This window comes from Mus pahari, chromosome 19 (genome assembly GCF_900095145.1).
Source record: "Mus pahari chromosome 19, PAHARI_EIJ_v1.1, whole genome shotgun sequence".
NCBI classification, from domain to species: Eukaryota; Metazoa; Chordata; class Mammalia; order Rodentia; family Muridae; genus Mus; species Mus pahari.
In genome coordinates, this window is record NC_034608.1 from 11822222 (window position 1) to 11834951 (window position 12730).

General features: G+C 46.2%; 1 protein-coding gene across 4 annotated transcripts in view; it reads left to right on the forward strand.

Moving 5' to 3' along the window:
- Window positions 1–12730, forward strand: part of Zc3h4 (zinc finger CCCH-type containing 4) — a 38337-nt gene that overhangs the window by 2382 nt on the left and 23225 nt on the right. The window lies entirely within an intron of this gene.

Here is a 12730-nt window from a genome sequence, read left to right on the forward strand (position 1 = left end):
GAAACCCTATTAGGTTTTTTTTTTTTTCGGATCCTTCTCTTTGTAGGTAGGTTACATTTATTTTTTTTTTGTTTTTTTTTTTTTTTTTTTTTTTTTTTTTTTTTTTTTTTTTTTTTTGCGGGGTGGGGTGTGAAGGTTGCTCTTCCTGCACTGGATGGTACAGGAAGTTGGCCACCGCTTTCTCCGGGCATCGCCCCTCTTTTGGGGCAAAACAGGGGTGCAATCGCCCCCTTGGGAGCAAAGGAGATCTCTCCCCCGTGTGCTTTGGCAGGACGTGAACTGTGGCGCCTCTTGTCCTTTATTAAGTGCGAAATGGGTTCCCCACGCCCTTCTCTGGCGGATGATAATGGGACCAGCCCTGCGTGTTTTGAGGATGAGATGTTTGGGGCCATTTTTGCCCTGCTGGAGCCGAAAGATATGGGGTAGTTTGCTGACTCCTGGGAGCTGGAGTAAGTAGGTTTGAAAATAGAAAGGTGGGTTTCAGGGAGCAGAAAAGCTAGTCTTACAGGCGGGGGTGGGGGTAGGGTGGAGAATGCGCTAGACAGAAACCTCGCAGCCGTCAGGGAACCGCAGAGGAACCCCTTCAGACATGGGTCTCAGCCCTTTCTCCCCACTCCCACCTCCTGTTCTCCCTTTCTCCTTCACAGACCCTCCTTTGCCTTTTAAAAGAAATGCCACCCACATTCAAAGACACAGGTGCAGCAGTTTGGTGAGCTTTTTTTACATTTTTTTTTTCTGTTTTGTTCTAATTAAATGTATCGTCCTGGGAATCGCAGCCCTTCGCAGTCAAGGAAATAAACAGATTAGCGGAGGTCTGTTCGCTAAGCCCACGTTGGGTTTCCTGGTCCTCTCGGGGGCAGGTGCTTTACTCAAAGGTGCTTACAAGCTTTATCCGACCTCTAAGGAGTTCTCTTATGTCAGAAGTGTATGTCTTACAATGGGTTGGGATGGTAAGTAGCCTCTTTTATTGAGTAATTCAATTATCTCCCTCTTTTAGTCCCTTTCCTGCCTGCTTACTCCTCGCCTTTAGACCAAAGTGATGCTTGAGAGTGGATTTATTATGTTCAAATCAGGATTCTAACCTATTGAGCCCTTTTAGACTTGCACATCCTTTCAGTGTTTAATTTTTAAAATTTTGATGTACACAGTTTTCTTTAAAAAAAAAAAAAGTGTTACTGTAACATGACAAAAGCCCATTGAAAAGGCCCAATAAGTTTTCAGACCCTTGGTGTCCCTCTATTTTCATCCATTGCTTTGTCTCCAGCCTTCATGTGAAAGTGGCTACTTCAAGTCCCTCTGGAGGGGATAAGCTTACAGAATTTGGTTTATACTTGTATTCAAGTTAAAGTCACATCCTCTTGCCCTCCCAGAAAAGACTGTTGCAAGCAGGCCCATTTTCCATATTTTTTACTCAAATGTACTTATGGTGATAGACATTTAAATGGAGCGAGTCATCTGTAAAGTACTGTCTAAGCACGAAATGTATCTGTAAACTGTGTCAAGCCCCCTCTCCTGTCGCCACTGCTCTGTGTTCAGAAGCACATGCCTGACCGCGAGAAGTTGATGTAAAACGTGTTACACGCCCAGTCATGTTGGAGAGAACATGGCCCATCCTCAGTCCCCTCATCCTACACATACAAGTTAAACAAAACAAACGCAGCAGCGATGGCTTGCAGGACCTAACACTGTCCTTCTGATGTGTTTTACAAGCATAAGTTCTGTAAAAGACAAAGACACGTTGAAGTTCCATTGTCCCCCTGGCCCGCTTTTGGTCCCTGAAGTACTTTGTTAGGGAAGTCTTTCTCATACGAGCCTAGTTCTTCCAAAGGAGCCTGTCCCCTCTGCGTTCTCAGGAGAAATGATGTCCATCTGCACTTGTAAGCGGCAGTTTGTCAGGCCACTTGCTTTATTCCTTTAAATGTATTCACAGTTTTAACTGCCATGCAGTGGTGGTCTGATGTAAAATCAGCTCTTTGAGGAAGACATTTCCAGAATGTACAGGATTCCCACACAAAACGTCTAAAGCACGAACGTAACACACTATCCAGTGCTCTGGGTCGGCTGGAAAAAACATTTGAAGGTTCTCATCTTGTGTAAAATTCCACCAGGAGCTCAGAGCAGAAACAGTGTCAGCTGATAGATAACCCTTCCATTCCACATGTTTAGAATTACTAAGTTGTAAAAGAACACTTAAACTTTAAAAATAAAATGTTAGGAAATGGGATTCCTTTTGGGAATGAAAATTTAGCAGTCATTTTGCTGAATGTGAAAATATTTCCTCCACACATTTAAAAAAGCTCTCAGGCATATCCCTGCAAGGGTTCATTTGTTTTTTTGTTTTTTTATTTTTATTTTTGTTGGCAAAGGAGTCCCAATATTAAGTTAAATGTGTTTAGGTATTCCATATTTTTGAAATGTCACAGTATTACCTTTTTTTTTTTTCTCCCTAAACTGATGTACCAGTATTAGTTAATAATGAAATTAATGGATGTTGCAAAAGCAAAAGAAAAGGGTGTCACTGGGAATCCCTGATTTTAACAGCAAAGCTTATACATACTTTGTAAGCTTGGAAGTTTTTGTTTCTTCTGGATGAAAGATTTTATTTCAAAGTAAGTCAAAATCTCCCAGTAGGAGCAGAACGGGCTTTGACTGTGACACTGTAGTTACTCCAGGGTAGAGTCCCTAGCTCCCAATTCTCCAGTTTACTCTACCAAAGAGGAAAAAGCTCATTCGGCATATGCAGGCTTTCTCCCTCCTAGTCTGTCTTCTAAAGGCTTTCCTTCATTTCCTCTAAGGTTTACATCTTTGATTTTTGACAAGACACACCTTTCTGGAAGTAAAGGTAGCTAGCAGTTTTAGAAAGTCATCTTTGTGGTTTTTCCTTATCCAAGAAGACCTATGCTAAAGGAAATTTGTTTGGGAAGGCAGGCTGTCCTGGCTGCTCTGCCTGGTGGATGTGTGGCTCTTGAGTTTGTTTCTATATAGCTGAACCCTAGGACAGATTCCTAGGCCCTGGCACTGCCTCCACTCCTGCCCATTGCTTTTCCCCAAGGCTGTCTCAGAACCAGGTCAGATTCTTCACTTTGTTTTGTAGAGGGGCTGTAGGGGTTGGGGAACTGTTGAGTCCCTAGAAACCTTTTTCATGGAGGTAAGGATTAGGGATCTACTTGTGAATACCTCTGTTGAAAGTCACTGATTAAACTGTCTCAAGGTCTCTGGATAGCTTTAAGTCAAACCAAATTCAGGGAACCTGCTTGTGGTCTCTGTGAATGGACTTTTCTAGTAGTACCTGCGTGCTGATTCTGCCTGCCATGGCATGCTTGAGTTGAGCCAGGCCCATGGCTGTGCCTCACCGCTGCTGGGGTGCACAACAGGCAAACAGGAAGGTTGCAGCTTTCTGGCAGTTGTTACTTGCTGACTTTTGAAGGCCTGGGAGGAGCAGCCAGCTCTTTGGCAGTGTTAATGGAGGAAATGGTCTGGAGTCAGTTACATAATTAAGGCCTCATAGACTATGGCAAGCTGCCTGTTTGGATAAGTTAAGGCAAACTTTCCAGCTCTGACTTTCCAAGTTTTGAGGCCTCATCTGCTACAAAGCTCTGTTGCGTGTGAATGCTGTAGATACACTGTTAGAAACAGTGCAGCAATTCACACGGTGTTAGTGCTGTGCGGTGAGGTGGAGTGGTTTCAAAATCAATTTCAGGCATGTTGCCCGTTGAGATAATTCTTGAGCTGATGTGATAGAAATGAAGACACGGCCTCTTGGTTGGTGCTAGTTACAGCTACATCATCATAGAGATAATTTTTCATTAGGATGGAGGCTGTCTGCTAGGAGTAAGGAGCCTGTTTCTCCTGGCCAGATTGTTCCTCCCAGTAGAGAATTACTCTGTTTCCTTGCCTCAGTTGTGTTGATTGGTGACTCAGCTCCCTGTTTGTCAGGCAAGTGGTGACATCTCTGAACACTGGAGATAGCAACAGGATGTGAAGGAAGGGTGTGGGTTAGGGTTAGGTGAAAGCAGCGACTGCTGTCCAGGGCTGGTGCCCTCCAGCACCAATGCCCACTGTTCAGGGTCACCACAGTCCAGTGGGTGCTACAGAGCAACCACTCACACAGTGGCTGCCGCTCAGTGCCTCTGGTCTTACTGGGAGAAATTCTAAATAGAACACTGGCTGTGCTGTGTGTAAACAGAAGCAGGGTGTGTCTGACTGACTGACTGAAGTGCACTCATCCTGTCAGGTGCAGGGCAGATTTCTTAAAGGGAGCCGGTGGGGACTGAAGTCGATGGGAGCCATCTTGTGGCACTACTTGTTTCTCAGTGTTTGGTATAGATGCTAAAATGGTCCAGCTGTCTTGAGCCAATGCCCAGTGTACCGGCATGCATTTGGTTTTGCAATTAGAATGGAGTGAGTCAGCATTCCGAGCTGAGGTTGGCCCCCTGAGAACCAGGAAGCTAAGGATCCAAAGCCAGCCCCACTCCTACTCCCTCCACTTTGCTCTGCTTCAGCCAACCCTTGTCCTGAATCTCTGAGGGCCAGGCCTGTTAGACTCCAGGATCTCTCACCCCTTGTAATTTGACTGAGTCCCTAAGGGTTGTGTTTATTGAGCAGCTAGGTTTGTCCTGCCCTTGACTTAGAACAGAAGAAATGCTTCATATTTCTGTTTTGGTTTGGATACTAGGGGAGGAGCCGTAGGCCCTGCACCTGTGAGGCAAGGTCTTACAGTGTAATACACATTGGCCTCCAGCTCTTTTTTTTTTTTAAAGACTTATAAGAGAGGGTCTCACATAGTAGTCCTGGCTGGCATAGAAGACTGGGTAGCTCACCAAGCTGAGGCAATCCTTCTAAGTGCCTGCAATTACAGGTGTGTGTCCCTGTGTCCTTTGGCTTTTTAAGGGTAGGTCTGAGTTTGTACCACAGCTGTTACCTTTATAAGTAGAAAAGCCAAAAGATAACCATCAGGCCCTGGTGCGGGCTTCCCACACTAGCTCCTTAACCTGAGTATTTGCTGGGAAGTCAACAAAAAGATTGAGTCACAGAAAGTGCTCAATGTGGGGCCTTATGTGACAGATGCTGTTTCTTCCCCCTGCACCACCCTGAGCCGGCTACAGCACTTCAGCACTTCCACTCCTCACCCCGCCTTGTACTCTCTTAGGTTATTTTATTTTAAAGTGTGCATTAACATGTGTGCATCAGTCCAGGTGTTCCCAGAGGCCAGAGGCAGTAGAACCCCTGGAACTGAAGTTATACCTGGGGTCTGGGGACTGCTTAAAAGATGGTTAGTGCTCTTTAAACGCTGAGCCATCCCTTCAGTCTCCTTTTTTTGTTGTTGTTGTTGTTGTTGTTGTTTTGTTTTTTTTTGTTTTGTTGTTGTTGTTGTTGTTGTCTTTGAGATGGGCTCTCATTCTATAGTCCAGGTTGGCCTTAAACTTGAAGAAGTCTTTCTCCTTCCACTTCTCAAGTACAATGTGCTATGGTACTTTTTTGTTGTTTTGATTCAGCTTTTCAACTCGCTATAAAGATTGGGCTGACCTCAAACTCAGAGGGAATCTGCCTGCCTCTGCCTCCCGAGGTTGCAATTAAAAACAACCACTGTACCCACCGGGTTCAGTACTTTTCATACTGATAAACTGTATGAAGTCCATGTATTGATATGTCTGCATATTAGACAAACATCAGAAGAGGGTAGGAAATGTAATCAAATGAAACTTCCTTTATATTTGCACAGAATGTAAAGGAGGTATACATCAAAGGCAGTTAGTTTGAGCCTTGCCTGATGATTAACCCTAGAGTCCTACCTTCCCCAGAGGCTGAGGCAGGCTCATGGGCAGCCTGAGTAATTTAGCTCGATCCTGTCAAGATAGAAATAGAAAATAGTACTGACTGGGCATGTGTGCATCAGTAGTGTTTTGTTTGCCTGGTATGTAAGAAGCCCTAGGTTTCATTCCCAGCCCCAGTACTGCAAACAGGAATGAAAAAGAAAGGAAATTTGAAAGCTGCTTCTCTAGCCTAGGACTCTGCAGATTATTGCCTTTGCTCCAAGTCAATTTTAGTAGGCCGAATTTATCTGCATAACCATGCCAGTTTTATCCTTAGTGGCAACAGAACTGAGAAATTGAGACAGGGACCATGTGGCCTGCGAAAAAATGAGAGCATATGCTTGGGGCCCTTGACCGGGTTTGCTGGCCTTTGTACAACGTGGCCACAGCAGCCTCTGTGGGAGCGGCTGGAGGGTAGGCGTTCCCTATAGAGTTGGTGTTGCAGAGGTGAGCACTGCCAGCCCCAGTCTGCTGGCTCCGCCATCCTTGTACTCTACTCGTGCGCATGAGAGACCCAGGCCCAAGCTTTTCAGCTACAAAATGGATGGGTAGGCTTTCCTTTTTGAGGGCTGGGGATTGAACTGAGGAGTGTACTTGACAAGTGCTTTACCACGGAGCTACATACCCAGCCCTCGTGGATGGGATTTTCATTCAAGAGAACTAATCCGAAGTCACAGGGCAGCAGTCGTGCACGCCTTTAGCTCTAGCACTGAGCAGGCAGAGGCAGGCAGATCTCTTTTGAGTTGGAGGCCAGCCTGGTCTACAGTGAGTTCTAGGGCAGCCAGGGCTACACAGAAAAACCCTGTCTCACTCACCCCCCACCCCCCAAAAAAACCACCCAAACCAAAAAACAAACAAAACCAGCCCTTACTCAGTGGTTCAAAGTGCTTGCTGCTTCCCCAGAGGGTCTGAGTTCTGTTCCCAGCACCCACATCTATCTGGTGGTTTACAACCACCTGTGACTGGGGGAATCTGCCGCCTTCTGGCCTCCAATGGTACCTCACACAGACATGGACAGATGTGCACAGGCACATATACATGTACATAAATAAAAATCTTTTTACAAAAAACGGTCAAACAAAAGCAGGGGAGTCTTGGAGCTTGTCTAGCATGTTTTGTGTTCAGTTGCTTAGGTGTCAATAATTGATTCCCCTAAAAAAATATAAGGCAGGGTCTTTGTTCAAATTAGGTGGGTATTTCTGAGTAAAAGAAATGAGGGGGCCAGCCTCGCAGTGGTGGTACACGCCTTTAATCCCAGCACTTGGGAGACAGAGGCAGGCGGATTTCTGAGTTCTCGGCCAGCCTGTTCTATAGAGTGAGTTCCAGGACAGCCAGGGCTACACAGAGAAACCCTGTCTTGAAAATAACCAAAGGGGGAGGGGAAGAGAAAGAAATGAGGGGGTCTTGGCTTTGAGCCATCCAAAGCTCCTTAGCTGGTACCCAATGGCTTAGCAAAGGGTGTGAAAGTTGCTGAGGGTTATCTTCTGGAAGAGCCACTTGTCTGACGGGTCTCTTGCTCTGGGCTGTTTGCGGACTGGTAGGAGTCAAACAGTAGCTACTCTCACAAAGGAGATGGCAACTTTGTATCTGGGAGGTTCCTTTGGGCTGACTCTTTTTAGACATTTCTGCGAAGTCGACTTGTGCTTGAATGAACCACAGTGTGTGGGCTGCAGCTTGCGGAAATACAGGTGTCCATTTCCCTGGGGAATTTGGAATTTTCTTCTTTTGGGGTTTGCATCACTTCCACCCCAAGACTGTGTCTCATTGTAGTCAAACTGTCTTGATCTGATGGAGGGTTCTCCTTCCACCTTTACCTGATAAACCATATCATCTCAAATTTCATCCATTTCATATACACATTGCTTATTTTGTTTAATAAATTATTCCTGTACAGATGATTTCTAGTTCTTTTAAGGCTAGAGATAAAGAGCTGGGCTTTGGGGTCAGGGTCCTGATTTCCATTTTTAATTCTGCTTCTTGCTGTGACCCTATAAGTGGATTCCTTCCAATTTCTTAGTCTCAGTTTGTTTATCTGTAAAATGGGGGTGGCAATAAAGCCCATGGTAATGAGAGGAGACAAGGATGAGTTCAGCATGGAGCTATAGATGTTAGTAGTAAGCAATGCAGCCTGCCTTCTGACTCCACAGGACCCTAAGGTACAGAAAGCAATACAGAGAGATGTTTCCCAACTCTAGCCTACCATAGTTTTCTTTTATCTTTTTTTCCAATTTATTTGTATGTGTGAGGGCCATCCTTTTATTAATTTATTTATTTATTTATTTATTTGATTTATGTTTAGTCTTTTGTTTTTTTGTGTTTTTTTTCAAGACAGGGTTTCTCTGTATAGTACTGGCTGTCCTGGAACTCATTTTGTAGACCAGGCTGGCCTCGAACTCAGAAATCTGCCTGCCTCTGCCTCCCAAGTGCTGGGATTAAAGGTGTGCGCCACCACCACCTGGCTTTTATTTGATTTTAAAGTGAGAGTCTTGCTATGTATAGTCTAGGCTGGTTTCAAAATTATTGTCCTCCTGCCTCTCAATTACTGTGATTATAGGCATAAGCTCTCACAATTGGCTTGAAACTCTTAGGAATTAAATATTTAAAGATTTGTATTCCAGTACTTGGGAGGCAGAGGCAGAGGCAGATGGATTTCTGAGTTCGAGGGCAGCCTGGTCTACTGAGTTAGTTCCAGGACAGCTAGGGCTACACAGAGAAACCCTGTCTCGAAACCCCCCATTCCTTCCCCGCCTCAAAAAATTTTGTATTTTATGCATATTAGTGTTTTGCCTGAATGTATGTGCACCATGTAAGTGGCTGGTGCTCACAAAGGCCAGAAGAGGCCAGTGGCTTCTCTGGAGAGAGTTATGTTCCACATGGGAGCTGGGAATCCATCCCGTGGCCTCAGGAAGGAAGAGCAGTGAACACTGATGACCCAGAGCTCCAGCACAGAGTTGGAGTTTACCAAAAGACATTTTTAATACAGATTATACACATGAATAATGAGAAAGAGGACACTTGAGACAGGCACACCTGCGAATGTGGCTGGGCTCCATTAAGGATTTTATTTGTTTGAGATCATATGCATGTAGCCCTAACTGTGTAGACAAAGCTGACCTCTAACTCAGAGATCTGCCTCTGCCTCATGAGTGCTGGGATTAAAGGCGCAGACCACACTGCCTGGCTAGAATTTTTTTAAAATATATATACTGAAAACTTGTATTGTTATTAGCAAGTTTAGCAGTTAGCCATTATGTGCCTGATATACCCAGTCCTGGTTCAGAATGCCTGGATGTCCTGTGTGCTATGCTTTGGGTGGTTCAGATCCATGCATTGGTATCATTTTTCTTTCTGTGGTTTGTGCCAGTGGCTTAGCAGGTTGTCACAAGGCAGGCATGTTACCATAGAGATGGCATCATGACATCACAAAATAGGTTGTGACTGCCAGCACATGCTAAGGGGAGGGCAACACAGAGCCCACTTGCTCTTGGTTTCTGGTTGATGAACTGGATACTAAGGACATTGACAAACATATGTGAGATGCAGAGGTTTACTTCAGGGCTCTGCTAGCTCTGCGAAGCCCTCAGTGCAGTCCCCGGCTGCCATGCCACTTCCTAGATCAAGGGAAGGTCTGGGTTGGGGAGAGAGGCTTCTTTAGGTGTGAGCCCAGGCCATCCCTTTAAACGGGAGGCTCCTTGCCTTGGTTCCTAGTGACTGACCTTGACTTCAGCTGGTTGTTACAAATTGGAAGAGGCAGGGCCTCATAATTTTTGTGATTTTTTTTTTTTTTTTTTTTTTTTTAACTCCCCAGTTAATGGGTCATTCAGAGCCTACCCAGGGATTTGTTGAGAGTCTGGTCAGTTAGTGGTCATAACCCTGACCTTCACATTAACCTAGCAGCCTAATGAGCTTCAGGTAATAGTCACTGTCCCATGAGTCTCCATTTGTGTCTTGTGGTGTGCTTCTCCTCCAACTCCCTGTAAACCAGAGCCCAAGCTCCTTCTCCTGTGGGCCTTTGTCTTTTCTTCCAAGCTTGATTGGACTCACTGTCCTCCCTGTCAGCTCTGCCTGTCCTTTTGTCGTGGTCAGCCATTCTGAGGCTCTGTGCTCCAATGTAGGTTAGTTGAGGTGGACACTGTTGTCAGCAGGATTGCTCGAGAGAGGATGGCCACAATGAAACAGACACTTGCAGTTGGGTAGTCAACAGTGTCTTCCAAGAAGAACCAGCTGCTACTGCCCACATGTCTTCCCTAGGTCACACGCCAACTCTTTCAGCCTTCTCCATGTTGTATGCATTGGCACTACTGTACTGTCTTCTTCTATGGGTTCTGGTTTTTGAGATATTCTCCAACTGCCCAGGCCAGCCTCAAAGTTGCTTTGAGGCTGAGGGTGACTCTGAGTTCCTGATCCTCCTGCTTCTACCTCCCCATGTTAGGATTGTACACACAGTGCCTTTCAGTGCACTAGTGACCCCCCCCCCCGCCCCCTTCTTGGGCTTCCTGGACAAGTATAGCTTCCACTGTCTTGCTTACTGTATGGCTGGCTGTTCCTTATGCAGGGCTCTGTTGTTTATCATTTAACCTTCCCACCCGGGAAGTCCTATAAGGCTATCCCATTGTCCAGATGAGAGCCCATTCTAGGAAAGAGGCAGAGCTGGTTATATTATTTATTATCACTTGGTCTGTAGGCTGAAGCATACTGTCCGGTCCCTGAGCCTGCTAGAGAACACCAGATCCGAGTATTTTTGCCACGCCCGTGCTGTATGAGCCCTGTAAGCTAAGAGCCCTCAGAAGGTGTGACGTAGGTTGTCCACATGTATTCGCTGGCCGAAGAGGAGCTGCAGTCAGGCCCCAAAATGCAAATTTGAATACTTGGGGAGCTTCGTTCAGGAGGCTTGAGGCAGTCTTGCAGGAGGCAAGCTGCTCTGCTCTTCCCATTACTATCTGCTGACCAGCCAGTCTCCCAGGACTGCTGGTTCTTTTCCTGGGGTGGGGGTGGGCTCTTGGCAGTGGCTCTGGCTGCAAGCAAGCAGGTGAAGTGCTCGTTGAGGTCTTGCCGCCCAGCTGTAGTGTCCCCTCTTGAGGGTTTGGCAGGCCTAGATTGAGATGATTAGTGCGGTGGGGCCCCCACTCTTCTTGGGGGATTATGTCACAGTCTGTTAAGCATGCTCCCTCGGTGTTTAATCCCCCCCCCCCATGCATTTTTCTGGCAGCCTGTTAAAATGCCTTTTCGTAAATCTCCCAGCTGTTTTCTATCCATGGCCCTTGGGATATCTGCCTTCTCCCAGTGGGCTTCCTTTCTTCTTTCTAGTGAATGTCTGAAGGAAGTAGTCAGGCCTGACAACTTACACAGGGCTCTTAGCTGGGAAGCATCTGCAGCATGACCGTGGCAGAGATCATATGGGGCTCAACGGGCTGCGGGCAGGGGCCAGCTGGTTGGCTCTGCAGGTGTAGTGAGCAGTCTGGTGTTAACTTACTACTGCCTCTTCTAAGTCACAAGCAGGGTTGTTTTTTTTGTTTGTTTGTTTTTGTTTTCTTTGAGACATGTTTCCTCTGTGTAGCCCTGGCTGTCCTGGAACTCACTCTGTAGACCAGGCTGGCCTCGAACTCAGAAATCCTCCTGCCTCTGCCTCCCAAGTGCTGGGATTAAAGGCATGCGCCACCACGCCTGGCTAAGCAGGTTTTTTAAATTTATTTTTTAAATTATTTTGGCATCTTGAAACCGGATCTTGTTCTGTAGCTGAAGCTGGCCCTAAACTAGAGACCTTCTACCTTAGCCTCCTGAGTGTGGATGCCATGCCTGGTTAGATTTCCAAAAACTTTCTATTTTTTAGCATCTCCATTCCAGGGAAACAAAGTTTGAAGCATGTGCCAGCTCATTTTATAGAAACTGGGCCTGTTAGCCACACTGGTGGGGAGGCGTCAGTATTGGGCTGAAGTCTGTAGGGTAGAGAGACCTGGAAGAGAAGCTCTGTGATTCTTGATGACAAGGTTCATGAGTTCTTGGAAAAACTTGTTACACATTGCCAGGGGGTTAGAAGTGGGACACTGTCATCATGACCAACTGTAGCCTCAGCTTGAGCTACATTTCTCTGCCTGTGTAGCCCTGTGCCATCCAAGACTACCAGATGGACTGAATTTCGTGTGGTTTTCTTGTGAGGAAACTGCAGGAAAGTAGATAGTGAGATACCCCTTTGCCAAGTACCATTGTGGCCTTGGTTCTTAGCTTTCCTCCACATGGAATTCCAGTCTGCCTGGCTGTGTTCTGCTTCTAGGCTCTGCCTTCTCCTCCCTCCATCTCCCAGGCAATCCCCATGAGTCATTAGGTGGGTTTGCTTCTTCCTTCACTGCAGGGTACACATCACTGAGTAGCCTAGTTTTCCTAGTTAGGTGTTCCATTGCCACTGGTTCTGAGCCACACCTACAGGGAGCCTTCCTTGACGAGAATGCTGCTCTGTACCCTGCCCCTCCAAAGATGGCTGTCTTCTGGTGCAGTTGGCTGTGCTTGTCTTTGACAAAGTGTGAGGAACCTTATGTCCTGCTGTGTGAGTGCTGTCCTTGACCTCCACTTTGTCTGTCTTTGGGGCCAAGCCTCTTGGGTGTTGAGCCTGGGGCTTTTGAAATTGGGCTCAAGATTAATTAGAGAAGCACCTCTTGAAGCTGTGGAGAGCTGGAGAAAGAGAGGCTGTTGTTTCCATTGGAGCCCTTTAGGACCCTTGGGCTTCTGAGTGGTTGTTTCCTCCTTCCACAAAGTCTCTTTTTCCCTGTTCTGATTTTTGGTTAGCCTTTTGGGTCTTTTTTTTTTTTTTTTTTTTTTGGTTTTTCGAGACAGGGTTTCTCTGTGTAACAGGTCCTGGCTGTCCTAGCCTGCAGTGGCCTCCTGAGTGTTAGGATTAAAGATGTGTGCCTGGCTTCTGTTGC